The 19820-nt window shown below is 34.4% G+C and overlaps 1 protein-coding gene across 1 annotated transcript in view; it reads right to left on the reverse strand.

The window, feature by feature from the left end:
- Positions 1-19050, reverse strand: part of PDE1A (phosphodiesterase 1A) — a 403166-nt gene extending 384116 nt beyond the window's left edge. Inside the window, exon 1 of the mRNA XM_074338956.2 lies at positions 18990-19050. The gene's annotated coding sequence lies outside the window, so the exon portion shown is untranslated. The remainder of the gene's footprint in view (positions 1-18989) is intronic.
- Positions 19051-19820: the final 770 nt, after the last annotated feature.

A 19820-nucleotide genomic window follows, 5' to 3' on the forward strand; every position in this document is an offset into this window, starting at 1 on the left:
ATTGTTTAATGTATCAAGTTTATCCTAAAACTAAACTAATTCCACATTCTTAATTTCTGCAACTATGTTTTCCCTATTTATCTCTGATCAAAATGTTAATTTATTCAATATAATAACAATGGGTAGTAATCTGTTTTATTAATATGGTTGCTTGGCAAATAGAAAAATCAAAACACTATGATAATTCCCCAAAACTGAGGAGAAATATTACTGGTGTGTGAAATTAAAAAGTCTGAGCATGTCCAGAAAATGTTATAGATGCCTCAGAAAATGAGAGAGAGAAAGTTCTGAGAAGACACTGTGGGACCCACACAAGTAGGGGAATGTGCGGCCAGTCATCACCCCAGTGATCAGAAGAGCAGTCACATGAGCAAACCACAGTTACAGAAAGAACTGTGCAGACTTTGTCAGAGCTGCACGCAGAATGGGTACTTGCATGAAAAAAAAAACAAAAAAAACTCATTTTCAGAGAGGTTTTTGACATTGGGAAATACGCTGTGTTTTTTCACTGTAAAATCACCTGCTGTGAAAAATAGTTTTGTTCCTTTTATTAAAACATATCCTTAGTATAAATGATAAACGTCTAAGTTTTGCTTTGTCTTGTGCACCTGAAACTAATAAAATAATAATAAATAAATAAATAAAAACATGTCCTTAGGATATGTTAGAGCTACTATATATGCAAGTTTAAGAGAATTTCATACCACTGGGCTTTCACCAAAAAAAGTTTTGCTAGGGATTTAATGGGAATTAAGCCAAGTGCAGAATCCCATAAAATAAATAAGAGGTTAATAATAAAAAAGTATGTATGTATTTATTTATTTAACAAACAGTAATTCAACGAGTCTCTTTGTGTCTCTGAGAATATAACTATTAAAAGAACAACTATTTCTATATTAATATGAACTTTAATTATTTGATTTTTAGTTTCTCAAATAATCATTCAACCTTTGTTTATTGTTTTAAACATCTGATTGAAATCCATTTTTCTGTACAATATTTTAGTTTTGATCACAGCACCTACAAATTTATCAAGATTATGTGGGAAATTATTCTGTCAAAAATATTGTAAGATGTCACCACCCTCTAGTGACAAAGTTGTTTTCTATTATCATCTCTCATCCAAATAGGGTCATGATGAATCAGAATAAATAGTAAGGCCAAGGATTTGAAAATGGTTAAATAAATTTTTCAAAGCTCTTAAAACAGGAAATAGAGGCTAGAATGGGACGCGATTTTTTTAATGCCATTAAAAGAGCATGAATGGTAATAAACACACATAATTCTGAGATTCCTTAAGAATTCAATTCCACATATTTACATACACAAAACTACAATTTTCTTTACTTTCCTAAAACTTACCTTTATAAGGGTACTAGTCCCATGCATGAGGGCTCCACCTTCATGATCCAATCAATTCCCTAAGGCCACACCTCCAAATGCTATCAAATTGGGGGTTAGGTCTCAACATAGGAATTTGGATGGGATAGAAACATTCAATCCATAGCACTTAGTGATCCAGGAATCATCTCCACAGGGCTCTCTGTGCCTCTTCTGCCCAGGGGCATCAAATAGCCATTCCCTCTCTGAAGCTTTGCCGTATTTCAAGACTCTATGACTAAAAATTGGGGGCAGATCTCTTCCTATCTTGGGTTCTACAAACTTGTCATATCTTTTCACCTCTTCAGGATTCTAGTTCAGAAGCAGGGGTACACATCATCTCTCTGTGACCTCAAATCCACCAGCTCCTTGAAACCTGGGAGTATATTTGGCTGTCTCTAGTTGAGTTCCACCACCCCCAATCTTGCTTTAAGTGTAGAAGAATCACTTTTTGTAGTGAATGTTTTTGATAGAACACCTAATATAATCTGCTCAGTGGGGTTGAGCTTTTCGGAAACACAAATGCCAGAGATTCCAATCCTTTCTTACTTTCCTCCCTATCACACTCTCTAAAGGGAAAATATCAGGAGGAAACATTTTTTAAAAACTATGTATATTTTGTCATTGTGTCTACCCACCTAGTATTTTCAACCATTTAAAACAACTTTTCTTTCCATTTTTGATTATCATTCTACAAATAATCCATTGCTTTTCTCTCCCTTTGAGTGTGTTGGGATACTTTTTGATCTCCAACAGGAATTTTTAATGCTTGATTTTTGTGTGAATACAGCAAGATGTTTGCTGCTTTTCCCAACATTTGTAAGATTCCTGAGGATATCAAAGCATTTAATTTCTACATAAGTAAGTACAGGGTGCTAGACAAGAAGTATATAGCAACATCCTAAAAAAAAAAAAAAATGAGGTTTCTGCTTTAGTCTGAAATTTATAGGATGTGAATTACAGTTAATGCATATTCCTTTGGTTTGCTAATTTATAATGCATTTACTTAAAAATGGAAATAGCTTCAGGAGAGAATTGCACATTTTCATGACTTTGGAGGATAAGATTTGAAAATCTAATTAATGGTTTCATTTATAAATGATTAGGTATTATAGACTGGTTAACCCATTTCCAGATATGCAAATGCCCTATCTTAGACAAGAATTGAGGGGTAAGTATGTTTTAAATACTTTTATTTTCAAAAAGAATAGATTGGGAGCAGGGGAAGGAGACTATTAATGATGAGATAGAACTATTTAAAATTAAAAAGCATGAAATATATGGTGATGGAAGGAGAACTGACTCTGGGTGGTGAACACACAATGGGATTTATAGATGATGTAATACAGAATTGTACACCTGAAATCTATGTAATTTTACTAACAATTGTCACCCCAATAAATTTAAAAAATAAATTATAAAAAAAACAAAAAGACATAAAATTAGAAAGCAGGTGATTGCTTTGAAACTTTCTAATCCCAGTGGTAACTACATTTTGGGTAACTCCGAATACTAACTACATATTAGAAACACATAGAGAGATTTTTTTAAATGCCCATGTCTTGAATCCACCTATAGAGATTCTTTTTCAACTGTTCTGGAATGAAGCATTCATTTAAAACCACTTGTGGTGATTTAAAATGTGCTCCAGTGTTGAGCACCACTGCTCTCTCTCTTTAGGTCACAGAGCAGCTAAACACAAGAAAAAAAATAAAACTATACAGTAATGGTTTCCCAAATGAATAAGATAAACTATCTTGAAGTAAGTTTTTATCAACACAAGCAATTTTCCACAATGTGAGAAAAAACAAATGTTCTTTATACGGGGCCTACACAGAAATGATAGAAATGGACATATATTATTTTTAGAAATCAGTTCAGAGCATCCTATGTCCAAGCCATCCATTGTATCCTCCATGGTGAGTAGGAAGCAAAAGCATTGAGCTGGGCTGGGGTCTTAGAAGGCTGAGCTGGATTTGATAGAAGCCAACGATGACCCAGAAATTAGGGATTCTGCGAGTCTGGTGAAGCCAGATGGAAGGATAGCCCAAATGAGAAAAAAACTAGGGTCAAAACAAGAAATAGACCAATACAAGGATGCATGCAAAGATGTAGCCTAAAACAGCAATACTCAGTGGAAGGAAGCGTTTTAGTAATAGCAGAGTCTGTGGGTGGGTATGGAGCTCAGTTAGAACAACAACAACCAAAAAAAAAAGGATTGATTTAACTTACAATAAATGCTTCTGAACAAAATCATTATTATGATGATAAGGTGTTGTACTTGAATCCACAAGAACTATTTGAAGAAATTGTTAGACTGAAACTCTGGCATTATCTTTGCGCATGAATTGGCATCCATTAAAAGCTTTGGAGTCTAGGAAGAAGGAGGAAAAGAAGAATATGGAAGCACTGCTTGCGCTGAGCTGGGAATCTAGTGAGAGGAAGAAAAGAGGATGGAGGTGACAGCATTGTGACCATCTATCTTGCCCAAACCAATGGACTAGTATAGACACTGTGTGGAAAGAGACGTTTGGGAACAGACAGACCTAGTATACTTCTCTAGGAAAGCCTAAGGGGCATTCTGGGCACAAGAAGTAAGGAATCTTGTTTCAGGCTTAGGAGAGAAAACAACCCCAAATTGAAGCAGGTAACGTTTTACCTGTTCTTCCTTCCACAGACTACGGTTAAATGCTGGGCCTCAGGGCTGTCACCAGCAACTGGACTCCTAGTGCATAGAAGAGATGCATATTAGTGAGGGGCCCTGAACACCTGTGAGACATCTTCAGAAGATAGGTAAAGAACCTGGAGAGCCTCAGGAGTTAAGTAAGGGTGGGTCTTGCATGTGCAGGCTGTAGCTTAAAAAGCCCTCTTTATTTAGATGTTAGTACCAATTATTTTATTTTTATCCAGAAGCTGCAGCCTGGTTTATTTGAATTGCATTATTATTGAATGAAACACTGTTTCACACTCTCTATATAATCATCTCACTTGAAACTTATACAAACCCTGTAGATGATAGGACAGGTTTTATCCCCATTTTACGGTAAAGTTCAAAAAAGATAAATACCTAGTTAGTATCACCCATCATGAAATTTAATGTTAGGTTTCCTGATTTAAAATAATAATAATAAGCCTGATGCTTGTCACTGGGCATGCTCAAGGTACAGATGAGGGCTTCTGATCGTGACTGTAGCTGTGTATTGAAAAGGTCTGTGCTCAAAAGAGAAAACCAGAAGTCACAGCACTGGGAAACAGTTATCAATAATACAACATGCTAAGAGGAATTTATGAGCTGAGTCCTCATATTGGTATCATGGATACCAATGAACACTATTTTCAATAGCATTTTTTTAAAAGATGCAGAAACCTTTCCCTTATACCAGCCTTCATACTACCCCTGAATGAAAACTTAAATAATAATACGAAATCATGTTTCTGGCAACCCTGTATAACATGCTTTTTTATGCCGGCTTGACCCAGTTTTAAGGCCCTGCCTAGAGGATGGTCAGCTTCCCTTCTTCAGAAGCTGACTAAGACCACGCTCCAACCACTTCCTTTATCGGACTCTCACACTCTGGACCACAAGCACCTATCCTAATTTGGGCCAGGTACCAACTATCTAGAGACAATCTCTAATGCCTTAGAGCCCACAATATTATTCAAATTAGCCAATCCACAGGGAGCCCGTTAAACCTAGCTAAACTCACCCTGCTTGCCATATATCAGCTGCCTCCTACAGCTCCAGCTTGCTGTTACCCTATCCCTGGGTGCAACCCCCTGTGTGGTCCTGAGTGACAGCCTTCTCTTGTTTGGAGCCGAAATAACAAAGAGCTATGCTTTCATCTATCTCATCTAACTTAGTGTCATTATGTTGTGTTCTGCCATCAAAAAAATAAAAAATAAAAAAAATAAAAAAATAAAAAAAAAAAAAATATATATATATATATATATGTTGCCTTACAGTTGTCTTGTTCACCCGCACTCGTCCCAGGATTTCACAAGGGAGTGCCTCAGCAAACAGAGGCCCGATGGAGAGATACCCCAAAAGCTCCTTTGAGGGGAAGTCTCAGCAAACTGAGACCCGATGGAATTATATCGGTGGTCCCTCCCCTTCAATGGATTCCTTGAGATGTGTGTGTGTGAAGGCAAAGTTCAGGCTGGAATACAATGGGAACTTTTGGAGAAACAGCCAGCAGGCTACTAATGTACAGATCTTGAGATTAACAATCTTTTACCTCTTTAGACGTTTACCAATAAAAACTACGCTTTGGCCGATTAGGGGTTCAGTCCCTGAGACTGTTCCCCTTGGCTCCGTGGTTCGTATTCTATATTCATGGCTACTGTCTTTTCTTAACCCTGTGCCGCCCTTCTCCCTCCCCACAACCCTCGTAGTGTGGGACGCGACACACACACACATATATATATATATATATATATATATATATATATATATATATATATATAAATAATCTTTAAATGTGTTATAGACTGAATATTTGTGTTCCTCCCAAATTTATATGTTGAAGCGCTAACTCTGTAATGACATTAGAAAATGGAACCTTTAGGAGGTAATTAGTTTTAAATGAGGTCATGAAATGAATCCTCCATGATGGAATTAATGCCCTTATCAAATGACAGAGAGACATCAGAGCTTCCTCTCTCCACCATGTGAGGACACAGCGAGAAGATGGCTGTCTGCAAGCCAGGAAGAGTCCTCACCAGAAACTGACCATACAGTTCCCTGGTCTCAGACTTCCAACCACCAGAACTGTGAGAAGTAAATTTATGTAGTTTAAGCCACACACCCAGTCAGTGGTATTTTGTTATAGCAACTAGAGTTAAGACAGGATCTTATGAAACACCATGGAAAGGAGGCAAGGTGAGGTAGTCCTTCTGGAGTACAAGGTGTTCTTGTACTTACGTGATGCAGGTATAGAGATTGGAGAATTAGGTAGATAGCTTGACTCTCTTTGACTATTTCTTCCAAATATCTGTTTCCTCCTCTGGACTTTTGACAGGTGAGATTGAATATGGGGCACCTGCCTAAGGGCAGAAACACTACCATGAGAAGAAATCTCTGTTTTAAGAAGCAGGATACAGGTGGGGAAATAATGGTTGGCTGGCTGGTTGGATGCATGGATACAAGGCCATCTCACTAGTTCTCGGAGAAGCTAAATCTTTCAGTTTTCATGTAAGAACAGACTTAGTAACAGAAAAACATGAAAATGTGAGCTAAGTTTACATTGTTTTTAACTTGCCAATATCATAAAGCCAAAGTGTAATTTTAAGCAGCCCAGGGCTGAAAGACCAAGCCATCATGTACTTCAAGTTCAGACAAAAAGAAACCCAGTCATTTATGTTTCCTAATAAAGACACCATTCTTCACATACATCAATATGTGCTACAGCACTGGCATCTATTGTTGCCTGTGTGTGAGAAAAACAGAACAGGCGACAGGGAATTAGGAAGATTTACAAGGATCAAATTCAGCAATGTGCAAGATCAGAAATAAAGGCAAAGAGAAAGAAGTTAACTCTTATGACAAAGCATGAGTGGGTAGATGATTCTGCTCACCTACGGCTCACCACTGCCTTTGAAATCTGTAGGGCATCCACAGACTGCCCTACAGCATATGGAAGGCATGTCACTGAAAATTAGACTCTAGTGTAAAGCTATGTCTGAAGCGTCTCACTGATTTCTGAAGCAAAAAACAAACTGCAACACCAGATAGCCTCAGGTCACTTTGAAACAGGAAATGTAAACAAATTCCTAGCATTCTATTTAACGCCTTGATTCATGAAAACTAGAATAGCACTGAAATTCAATTTCAGAGGAAGGTTTGAGAAAAACTTTAAGTTCTACAAAATATTTAATGAAAGCAAAACATACCGAAATTTTTTAAAAGCCTAAGCATACATAAATATAATGCTATCCTTAATTTTTTAAAGGGGGCAATTTAGTCTGTTTCTTTGGAAAACTAAAATTATTTCTGACACCTATTGAATATACGAGTATTAAATTAATTTTAGAGTTTGTAATATTAATCCTTGTACTAGTATGAAAAAAGAAAGATTACAGACTTCATTCTGGAGAATTCTATAGATATCACATAAAAATTTAGCAACAACCTGTATGTCTCATAAGAAAAATATACCCTTATATACAGAAGCCTTTGAGCAAAAACAGTCCAAAGAAAAAAGCAAATTGCCTTCATTTTTTAAAATAAAATCTCTTTCAAGCAAATTACTGAGTCACTTTCAGTGCCTCAAGTTTGCTTTAAGAGATTGTTCATTTAAATTGCTTTTCATGATTGATTAGCATTCATTTTATCTAAGGAAAAACATTGTTCACACACAATATTATAATTACATCTGTTTTCTGTGCTTAGCTAAAAATTTTTCCAGATATCTGCTGTTGACAATTAAAACTTAATTCAAATTTTTGTTATACTATTTTCATATTAACAGTGCTTCTTCCTATAAAAAAAAAAAAGAAAATTATACACTTAGAGAGTTGGTATAGAAATGGAACGCTAGTGTCCCAGAACCATTGAATGACTTCAGAAGAGTTTGCTCTTAGAAAGTTTCTTACTCATCCTTGCTTGACCTAAATCTGATTATTATTATTATTCCTAATTTATATTTTATGGAACTAGAAGTCAAGCAATGGCTCTCAGGCAGCAGTATCTGAGAGGAAGGAGGTAACCCATTGGGCTCTAAGGGACTCCAGCAGGAAGCTAAGGAGAACTTTCTCAAGGAGAAAATGTCCCCAAGTAATTTTCCACAAATCTAAGATGAATATATCTTTGAAATTGACATATGTCTCATAATTGATAGCGCTAGAAAAGCCTAGTTTAATGAGCATTGCTTTTTGTTTCATCGTAATACATAAAATAATGGGCTTCTGACGATTGAGAGCATGTTAGAATGGATGAAATATGGAAGAAATCAACAGGGCACATCCTTCATGAAGAACCCAAAGAAGTACAAGTTACTGTACGTTGTATTAATGGTGTGCAAAGAACCCAAGGAAATGCATGATACTAAAGATCTGACACATGACTGTCATCTTCTCTTTTTTTAACGTCTTTGTTATTTAAAATGATCTATTATATACATGTAATTTTATGTAGTGTGATCATTTTAATAGTTTTTGTTTTCAGTTAGTTTTTTAGTCTTTATGAACTATTATTTCTTTTCATTGTTTCCTTGGCTCTCTATGACAGACACACTGTCATATTGACCCTTAGTGATCCATGTCCTTGTAGTAATCTAATCACCTGCCCTTGGGTGTTGGTGGGACCTATGACTTTCTTCCAACCAAAAAAATATAAGGTCTGACAATTAAGTTCCCAAACTTGTTGCAATGATATTGCTAACTTTTTTTGATATCAGAAGGATTATTCATTATGAATTTGTACCAACCGGACAAACAGTTAACCAAGTTTACTATTTGGAAGTGCTGAAAAGGCTGAGTGAAAAAGTTAGACGACCTGAACTTTCACCAACAGTTCATGGCTCTTGCATCACAACAACACACCAGCTCACACAGCACACAGCACTGTGAGGGAGTGTTTAGCCAGTAAACAAATAACTGTATTGGAACACCCTCCCCACTCACCTAATCTGGCCCCCAATGACTTCTTTCTTTACTCAAAGATAAAGGAAATATTGAAAGAAAGACATTTTGATGACATTCAGGACATCAAGCGTAATAGAACGAATGACAGCTCTGATGGCCATTCCAGAAAAAGTTCCAAAATTGCTTTGAATGGTGGACTAGGTGCTCGCATCAGTGCATAGCTTCCCAAGCGGAGTACTTCAAGGTGACCATAGTGATATTCAGCAGTGAAGTATGTGGTACTTTTCCTAAGATGAATTCGCGAAAGTAATTGTCAGCACTCACATAGCAAAAGTGATGGAATGAGATGTCACGCTTATGATTATATTCCATTTCATGACTCTATCTTAGCTGATTTAGCAACAGGGGACCCTCCTACTGGCCTTGTAAAAGCAAACATCCATGTTGTGAACTGCCTATGGAAAAGAACACCTGACAAGAAAATTCCAGGTAGCCTCTAGGACATTAAGGTGACCTCCAGCCAATAGCCAGTGAGAATCCAAGGCCCTGAATCATGCAAGGAAATGAACTTTGCCAATAACAGTGAGAACTTAGAAAAATATTATGGGCTCCAGAAAGGAATTCAGTCTAGCCAAGACCTTGATTACAGTTTTACATGATGCTGAGCTCAGCTTAGCAGGTCTGACTCCTCCTGACCCATAAAGACTGTGAGGAAATAGGTATATTTTGTTTTAAGCCTCTAAATTTGTGTTAATTTGTTACACAACAGAAGATGAAGATGTTACTCTTCTCCTCTCTGTTCCTCCCCTCTACCCATATCATCACTACCCAGGAAAATCAGGTGACAAACTTTGTTAGATTATAAAATTATAAGTATTTACAAAATGCACATATTTATAGTGTGAGGTTCTTACCTATATTTCAAAATTCATATATTATGCAACATCATCAGCATCCTGCTTTTCTCACTCACCAACACCTCACGGAAGTCCTTCCAAGTTTCCTACTGTGGTTCTAATACAATATTTTTAATGACTATAAAATAGTCCATGGTATATATGTGTTGTGATGAGCATTCACTTTGTTTCCAGCTCTTTGCCACTATGAGAAATGTTACAACCAATATTCTATATGCAGTCTTGGGTGCTATTACTTCTACTGGCTAGATTCCTGAGAGGGACTGCTAGGTTAAAATGAACTATACATTTATTTCTTTCAATAGACATTACCGCATTACTTCCAAAAGGGATGCAATCATTTACATTTTTATTAGTAACATCTAAAAATGCCCTCACCCCTTCATTCCTGGACAGAAACTAGTGTTTTCCTTCTTTTTTAATTTTGGTCAGTCTGAGAGATATATAGATGTTAGTTTAATTTGCTTTTGCCTACCTATAAGGAGTTTGAACTTTTTCAGATTACTTATTCTATGATTTCCCTACTTTTATCCTTTGCCCATTTGTCTCTTGGATTATCACTCTCGTTGATTTGTAAGAACACTTTGTGTATTAATCTTCTGTCTGTGTTCTGCATGCAGATATTTTTTTCCAAATATATTGTTTTTTCCATTCACATTTTAAAAAATAAAAGCTCTCTTTCCCCTCCGTTTATACTCATGGTCTTCTAAAGTTTCTGTATATGTTTGTTATTATGTTTTTGTTAAATTTAATTTTTAATCCATCCAAAATTTGTCTATATGGTTTGAGGTATTGGTACAATTTCATTTACTTCCTGGTGAGTAGCCAATTGGGCTAGCACCATATGTTGCAAAATCATCATTGTCCCAATGATTTAAAATATCACCGTGTCCATATGTTCAATTTTCTTCTTTACCAAGATCTATTTTCAGATTTTGGATTATTTTCCCTTGGTATGTTCTGATGCCAATGCCACATTGATTCAAATACAGTAAATTATAGCATACTCTCATTTAGTAAGGCAAGCTCTCTTTCTCTAGTCATCTTGTTCAAAAATATCTTAGTTTAAGTCAGGCATGTATTCCTTTATTAAAAATTTTATAATATTTCATCAGATTGAAAAAATATAGCTTGTAGAGAGCTCCAATTAAAAACGAATTTCATTTTAATATTAACATGTAGAAGATTCACACTTTACTGTAATTGTTTCCATCCAAACCTATAGTCCAGCCCTTTATTCGTATTTAATGTTATGTTCTTCAATAAAAACCCGTAGTTTTCAACATACGATGAGCCTAGCACCAGTTCTCTCCTTGGGATCTCTCCAGAGACTCACTAGAACACAGACATAATAAGCTCAGCAAATTCTCTCCTATTTTCCTTTTTCCCTACATTTTCTTTTTTCTTTATAATGTTTATTCATTTAATGAGAATTTGAGTCCCTGCAATTGCAAAATACTTAAACATGACGAGGTACTATGTATTTTGGGACTTGCCTTAACAAGAGTTACTTAGTAAAAGTTAATTTTATATAAAGACAAATAAAAGCTTTTGCACAATTTACTTTTCTCTCTGGCAAGGCTTTCACATAAAAGTATTTTTCTGTATTTCTATCAAGGATAATGTCAGTAAATAGTCAAATTTTGCAGTATTTGCTGCCCTCAAAAATATAAGTTGAACTCAGAGTCCCAAAGAAATGGGAATGATTACATTTGTTTTTGTAATCCCCTTTAATGGAAAGCATTATCAATCAAATCAGTGGACTCAGACACATTGATACTAAATTATAGTCTTAGGTTGCTTTTTTTTATGCTAATTGTAAACAACTTTCAGAGGATTTTCTTCTCTTCCACACTGAAATACAAAGGACATGAGAGAGAGTTGATTTGGATTTTAAGGAGATGAATGGAAAAAGAAGCCTTTAGGATATCAACACACAAACACGTGAGCACACGCACAAACACAATTAAACATATTTTTCTTCCAGACAAATATTTTATCATACTTAAAGTCAAACAAAAACACAGTATGTTTTCTTTAACTATACCACTATAGAAAACATAATTTTAAATTGTCAGTGTATTTTAATCAGACCACTTTAATCCTACAAACCAAAAATACAAAATCTGAGGTTTTTATCATTCATCTGAGTAAACAGAAGAATAACTGCAAGCATAAAGCTTCCTTTTTTAAACATTTGAAAATAAATTCAAAGATCAATGTAATCATATTTCCCTTTTATAGGTAAGTATGTCCCCTGCTGCTCTAATTGCTTTTTTCTCCCTCTAGCAATAGGACAGCTGTTAGACACCTCAAAAAGCAATATTCTTCTGCCTGGAAAATCATGCCTTCCCCTTTCCCCAACAGCTCCTGTGACCAACTGGCTTCTAGAGTTCCTATAAGTAATCTCCTAATTTTACAAAGTTAAGAAATAAGATTTTTCAAGTATCTTTATATCTAAAAGCAAACTAAATACAGTAAACTGTTTATAACAATTTGAATTTCATTTTGAAAGATTATTACTCTTACAAGCACACAAGTTTACATAGCGCCCCTCAATTTTAAGCAAAAGTATCAAAATTATGACATTATAATATGATCTCAAATTATGACTATGATAAGGTGCCAAAGCTGCTTTGTTTCTCTCTGAATTTCTTAATTCATTAAATAAAAAGCATATTTTTTCCAGAAACCTAAGAAAAAGGAAAATGATTTCATGATCTCATAGTAATTCAAACCATATAATTTGATAGCGCTTAGGTTATGTTGTATCCATTTAGGTCTTAAAGACTTTTTCAAGCATGCTAGATTACAAGTAAAGATAAATTTCATTGGCTCCATTTGCTACAACCAAAACAAAAGTAAAATAAAATGACATGATGAATAGACTTACTCAAATATAGTTAATACTAAAATGTCAGGGTAATAGCAGTTCAGCAAAATGGGTAGATAGCACAACATGAATAAGATTTCAGTTGCTCAGATCAACAATATGACATTGATTACATGAACAACTTGAAAATAATAGGTTTATCCAATAGTCAAATATATTGTCCTCATCTAATACTAGGTTAAGAAGGTACATCCTGTCCTGCCCTGATCCAGCCTGGTGTTTGTGCTTTTCTTTTTGTTTCTTATCTGTGTCCCCATCAGTCTCAGTCATTTACACAAAGCCTAAAAACTCATTCACTCTAAAATAGAAATGGCTAGTGTGTCCAGTTATTTCTATTTGAATTATCCTTAATATTAGCATAAAAGTTTTTGTCTCTTATTAAAGGAAATCATGGGGAAAGTGGAGGGATGTTAACTTGTGGCTTGAAAATGGATTTCTTCCACTAGAAATAGGAAATAGTTGACCTGTAGATACACAGTTTTCTCATTTTGCTCCCACTCCCATTTCTCCTGCCCTTATTTCTCTAAATCTTTTTAATCACTTTCCTGAATCATAACACTATATTACATTCTACCAAAAACAACTTTCTACCTACCTCAAAAAACTTAGGTCCACATGGAAGGATGAAAAGGACAGCCATTAAAGTTCAATTTCAGTAGAAATCCTCTTATCTGACACATCAGCATTTGTAACTGGTCAGTTAATCAAAACCAGTCGTTGTAAGGAGCTGAATCATTAAAAAGTAATAAAAGCTTTTGGAGACAAGCTCCCTGACTTATGGTAAGTATGCAACTGTCCCCAGGAGGGACAGAGTACGTGAGAAAGCAATCCTGAGTCATCTGCATTCAGCTCGCTCTGAACATGGCTATGTTTTGCAGAGGGAATGTAGAGCACCAGTTTAACTGGCAAGTTAGATAAATCAAGGTATGCTAAGAAGCCTCTACTTAGTACAACATGACCTCATAGATCAACATAATTCCAATAAAGCTTGAGCCAGATATAGAAAAATCCAGTTACCCCAGAGAGTTCTCTCAGGAGACTTTCTCTACAAAAGAGAGCAAAAAAGGAAGACGGTACTATGACAGTCTTTAACATGTTTATAATATTAAGATAATAACTACTGGAGGAAATGAAAATAACTCCAGGAACAGGGTAGACTGAAGAGCACAAATAATTGAAGCAATCTGCAAAGCGGTAGCAGAAGAGTCCTGATTTGGTGAAAGATGTGTTCAGCGGCCATTTTTGCAGCCTGAAGCTGAGACCATTACCATTTTCTGTGATGCTAAGAATTGCAGGTGTCACTATTATTCAATGAATAATGTTACCCTAACCTTGAAATGCAAAATTTTCATCTCATATGGGTAGCATTTTGTGGTACTTAGAGAGGAAAACAACTTTCTAATGTGAGGATTTAAAGAAAATAAGTCTACAAGAATATTTGATAAAATGAGAATTAATTGTTTTAACAGCAGTGGCAGATATTAGAGTGATCAAAATCCACACAACATTTATAGATGATGATTCATCTTTAGTAGACCCTTAATTACCACATTTATCTTAATTATTGGAACCTGTTCCAGAAATATTAAAAACAAGTGTGAAATAAAAGATAGCATCAATATAAATGTCACTCTACGTGAAAATAAACTGCACTTGCAATTGTTATATGTACTATGCAACTTTTGGGATATCAATAATTTAGAACAACATTTAGAACAAAAAATCAATTGGATACCTTTCATTATGAAAACCCGTTCTCACACAATAGGATTTATAGATGATGTAATACAGAATTGTACACCTGAAATCTATGTAATTTTACTAACAATTGTCACCCCAATAAATTTAAAAAAAAAGAAAAAGAAAAGAAAACCTGTTCTCACATTCTGATGGTGGAGAGCAGAAAATGGAATACGTAGATACATTTTGAATGAAAAAAAAGGCAATTTTTAAAATTCAATCTATAGTAGTACCTCTATTTCTTCTTTAGAATTTTTATCAGTGCTGCATTTAATTCATATTTTTAAATATATAAAAGATAATTCACATGGTCAAAAATTATAAAGTTTAAAAAGATATACAGTGAAGACTCCTTCTGTCTAAGACAGTCTTCATCTGCCCAGTTCCCAACTATCCCCTTCCCAGTAACAATTATTTTATGGAATGAATGTTTACATATATATTATATATGTATATGTATATTATATTATATATATATATATATATATCATGTATATATTCATTTTCCAAATTTACACAAATCATAACATATTATACTTTCCTGGACCTTAATTTTTCATTTAACCTTATGTCTTAGAAATCTTTCAGTGCATAGAGCACTTGTTTGTTTATTTGTTTTGTTTGCTTGTTTAACAAATGAAAAATATTCCATTGGATATAGTGAATAGTATTGTAATAACTATGTATAGTGCTAGATGGGTACTATACTAATTGGGAGGATTACTTTGTAAATTATATAAATGTCTAACCACTATGCTGTACACTTGAAACTAATATTAAATGTTGAATGTTAACTCTAATTGAAAAATTAAAAAGTAGAATAAGATTCAATACAACAAAGAACACAAATAGGCATCAACAACATTTATTTTAAATATTTTTATAATATTGAAACTAAGAGGAGCTCTTTATTGCTCGTCACAATTATTGTCAAGTAGCTAACAGCGGGATTAGTTTGTCAGACAGAATAGGGGAGGACATTGGCGTGGATGGGGAAAGGAAAGGAGAGGGAATGCAAAGCAGAACAAAAGATTTTGAAGCCAGGATAGATATAACATCAGGAACTGTGACCTGGAGAAATCACCTGAGCTAAGGAAATAAGGAAGTATTATTTCCTAATAATCATTCCTCCTTCTAAGGACACATTTCAATTTCTATGAATTTCTGACCATTGTGTAAATTACTGAATTTGTTAAATCTTCTTAAGACACTAAAATCTATTTAAAACCATTACTGTATATTGGCTAAGAGATTACATATCAGCATTGTTTATATTTAATATTATTAAAATTTATTTTATTTTTAAGTAAAAACTTGACTTTTTCTGCAATTATTGAACATATATCTATATGGTAAAAAAATGATTTTTTAGATTAATTCTGGATGTTCTATAAACAGCCAAGATTCCACAAGTCTGACTAAATTTTCATTATCTCAACAAAAAATGGTTTTGCGGAAGTATAAAGAGATTGAACCTTTAAGTGGCTATTCTATGTGGATGATGTTTAGGGTGCTGTGAGTTTATGATTATACATATACAAAGCACTTGATAGGAAAACAATTTTAGGAGAGCATCCTACTGATTATAATAATAATAATAAAACATTTTTTACTTTTTCTCTAATATAATCCTTATTTTAAACAGAATTCCAGACAAAGCTGCTATACATATTTCCTGCTTTTTACCCCATTTGTCTCCCCAAAAATGATTAAATCACCACAGGCTAACCACAAAAGGCATATGTGCAAAGCAAATTGGGAAATTAAAAAAACAATAACTGCTGTTTAAATGGACTTAAAGAGAATAAATTTGGACATGCACAGCAAATCCTTGGACCCTTGGGGGTCCATCTAAAATGTTTGTAACACAAGGGAGTTTGTTTGATGATACTGTAGTAATTTACATTTATTTAGGTTAGATTGCTGTCTTCCTAAGGAAACAAACTATTTGTACCAGCTCTTCTCAAAAACAGACTACATGTGTACATTCTTGATTAGTGACACATATTAAGATTTTCCTTTATCTTTTATTTCTAAATTGTTCCTTGCTAGAGGCAGATATTTATGAAATAACTCATTAAATGACATTATTCCATCAAAATGTAGAGGAAAAAAATAAACTACATTTTGTAACTGAAAAAAAAAGAAAAACATTCCATTGTGGTGATGTATAATTTATTTAACCAATACATGCTATGGATTTGTATATCCATCATTTCATACTGACAAGAATTTATTTCTGACAAAATTGCTGTTTCAAAAAGTGAAATGTACGTTTGTAACTTTGACACATATTGTCAAGTTGCCTTTCACACGCAGTTAATATCATTTACAGTCCATGAGCAATGAATAGGCATGCTTGTTTCCCATTATCAATAGATATAATAAAAATCAAAACTTTGCCAATATGACAGGAAAAATGGTAACAGTATAGTTTTAATATGTATGTCTCTAATTTTCAGTGAAGTTTACTACATTTATATTTGTTTTTAAATTACTTGTATTTTGTTATTTGTGAGCTATCTGTTTATATCTTATACCCTCTTATCTTTTGGGTTGATCACTGGGAACTTTCTGTAAAACAGATTAGCTCTGCTTGTGATGTGGGTTGCAAAATTTTTCCAAGTTTTGCTATTTATCTTTTGACTTATTATGTGGTGCTTTTGTCATAAAGAATGTATACAAATTCACAATTTTTTTTTATGGATTCTGGATTTTGATTCATAGTTTAAAAAGCCATCCCACTGAATCTGTAACAACACAGTGCTGAACATTTAAGAATAATTATGAGCCAAGTTTGTCTGTCTGTCCTTTTTGGCACCCTCGTAGACTATTCCTCTCAAGGTCCATACTGCCTCCTGGCCACACAGAAGCCTAGGATTTACTGAGTTTCAGGAGCCTCCATGATGAGATTCTTTTTTTATTTCTTCCCTGATTTGCGTTTTTTGGCACTATCTGTTAAAGGGTTAATCAAATAAACTAATTGGTCTTAAAAAAAAAAAAAGCCATCCCACTGAAAAATAAATTTTCATCTAGTATTTTAATGGCATCTTTCTTTACATATAAATTTTTGATGCATCTGGAATTTATTGTAGTGTATAATGTACAATGTGGATCCAATTTTATTTTTTTCGGAGAGCTACCCAACATCCCAGGACCATTTGTTAAATAATCTACTTTTACACTTTCAGCACTTTAAGGTTCTATATACGTGTTTTCTTGAATATGCATAAAAAATTCTAGGAGGACATATAAGAAGGTAAGCAAAGCAATTGCTTATGTGAGGGGAGGGATGGGAGAAAGAACATAGACTAGATATTGGGCATATGGAGCAAAAAATGGCATAGACATTTTACTATATTTTTCATTTAATTTAATTTTAGTATTACCTAATCAAAAACTAAAATAAAATATAATGTAAAAAATATTAAATTATTAAAAACAGGGCCCATTTTCTACCTGTTGACATATCATAATTATGCTATGCTCAATATTTTATAACTAATATGGAATTAAAGTGATTATATTGTCCTAAAACCTTAGATATTTCAACATGTTTCCCATGAAAGCAAGTACAAATTGAAGCATTTTAACCCAGAGCAAACCCTAATAAAAATGAATTAATTGGGCTTATTCTCTCAAGTTTTAAAAGTTAATCATCATGATGACCAAGGAGAAGATAATGAGTGTATAATTAACAATTTATTATAGTTTTATATTCTGAGAAGACCATTAGTTTTCTTTTATATTAATGTTACAGCTCTGAATAATGAGTTAATGTTACAGCTCTGAATAATGACCAAAGACCTTTGCAAAGTCTTTCTGAGATAAGAAAACAATTTTATTATTTTCAAATAATATTTTTATTGTTACTCTTCTTAGACAGACATGATAGCATTTGGAAATGTTTAGCTCTTCAGTATAGCTGCTATTCAGGTTACATAAGACAATATATTGTCTGCATAGCTGACATTTTAAACAATTTTCAATTGTCAAAAGATGTATCCAAGAAAAGACATCTGCACATTTTCCTAATTTACTATGGCTTATCTCTTAAGATCATCTGAGAGCTATTGTTTGAAGCCACTATAGAAACTGTTTCTTTCCTAAACAATTGCATTTAATCTAATTAATAAGATAGAGACAAAGAACTATATGAGAAAAGTTTTCATGTTAATAGGCTTTATGGGACATACTGACCTGTTATTTCTAAAGCAATAGCAAACACTTCTGAGGCTATGATAATGCAGCCTACAATATTAAATTATTTTTAACAAAAACACATTTTTTATTTTTGCTCAGCTAAATTATAAATTACATAATGTAATGAGAATTGTTTGGAGCTTAACACTATGGGACTATACAAGCCAGAACACTTTCAAAATCAAGTGACAGAAAAATATATGTGAGAAGACCAAATAATACATCTCCTGCTGAATCCAAGAGTTTAAACAATGAAATCAGGACTTTGTTCTCACCTCCTTGACTTTGGTTCTGCTTGCCTTTGCTTTGCTTCAACTCAGAGAGGATTTTTTCTGTGTGACAGCGAAAAGGTTGCAGGTATCCTAAAACCATATGGATTATAGAAGTCAGAAGCCTGGAGGACTTTGAATCGTCCAGTTTGCGTTACATGCACATCCCCATAGCAACCATTGAGATCAGGAGTGTGCAGTGCTCTGACCGGCAAGCCTGGACTGGAAACTAAGAGGGTTCAGGAAACATGAGCTGGCCAGGCCCAGCTTATTGTTACGGAATGGGAGAAGAAGAGGTTCTCTAAAAAAGAGGTGCTGAAGAAGTTTATCTATATATTTTTCTTTTCACTTATAACTGATGCTAAAATATCAAACCCAGTGGATTGAGCTTTAAAAGTTCTGAAAAGGATTTCTTTGAAGCCTTTCCTATTCACATGTTAGAACCCTGTTATATTTGAGAATATTGTTTGGCTTCAATCCTGGGAATTAGGTCTCCCAACGGCACTTTAGACTTTCTAGTGACATCCATTTCTCCCTCTGATAGGCTCAGGAAATGCCTTCCACTTCTAGGCAAAAACAAGTGATACAAGATGACAAACCTTAAACAAAGTCAGAGACAAGCACATGCCCAAACATGGAAGATCCAAAAGTTTCAATAGGATGGATGCCTGTCATTACTCTCCATCGCACTCTCCTATTGGAGAATGTACCCTTTCCCTGCAGCCCTCCAGGCCAGACAGTCCTGCTCTTAGCCATAGCTGCTTAGACCCCAGGCCAACTACTGCTGGGTCCTGGCCCTCCAAGTGCTCAAATCCTCCTCTGTTCCTGCTATTTGCT

Source organism: Rhinolophus sinicus, chromosome 17 (assembly GCF_057876585.1).
Source record: "Rhinolophus sinicus isolate RSI-liver-muscle chromosome 17, RSI-T2T, whole genome shotgun sequence".
Lineage (NCBI taxonomy): Eukaryota > Metazoa > Chordata > Mammalia > Chiroptera > Rhinolophidae > Rhinolophus > Rhinolophus sinicus.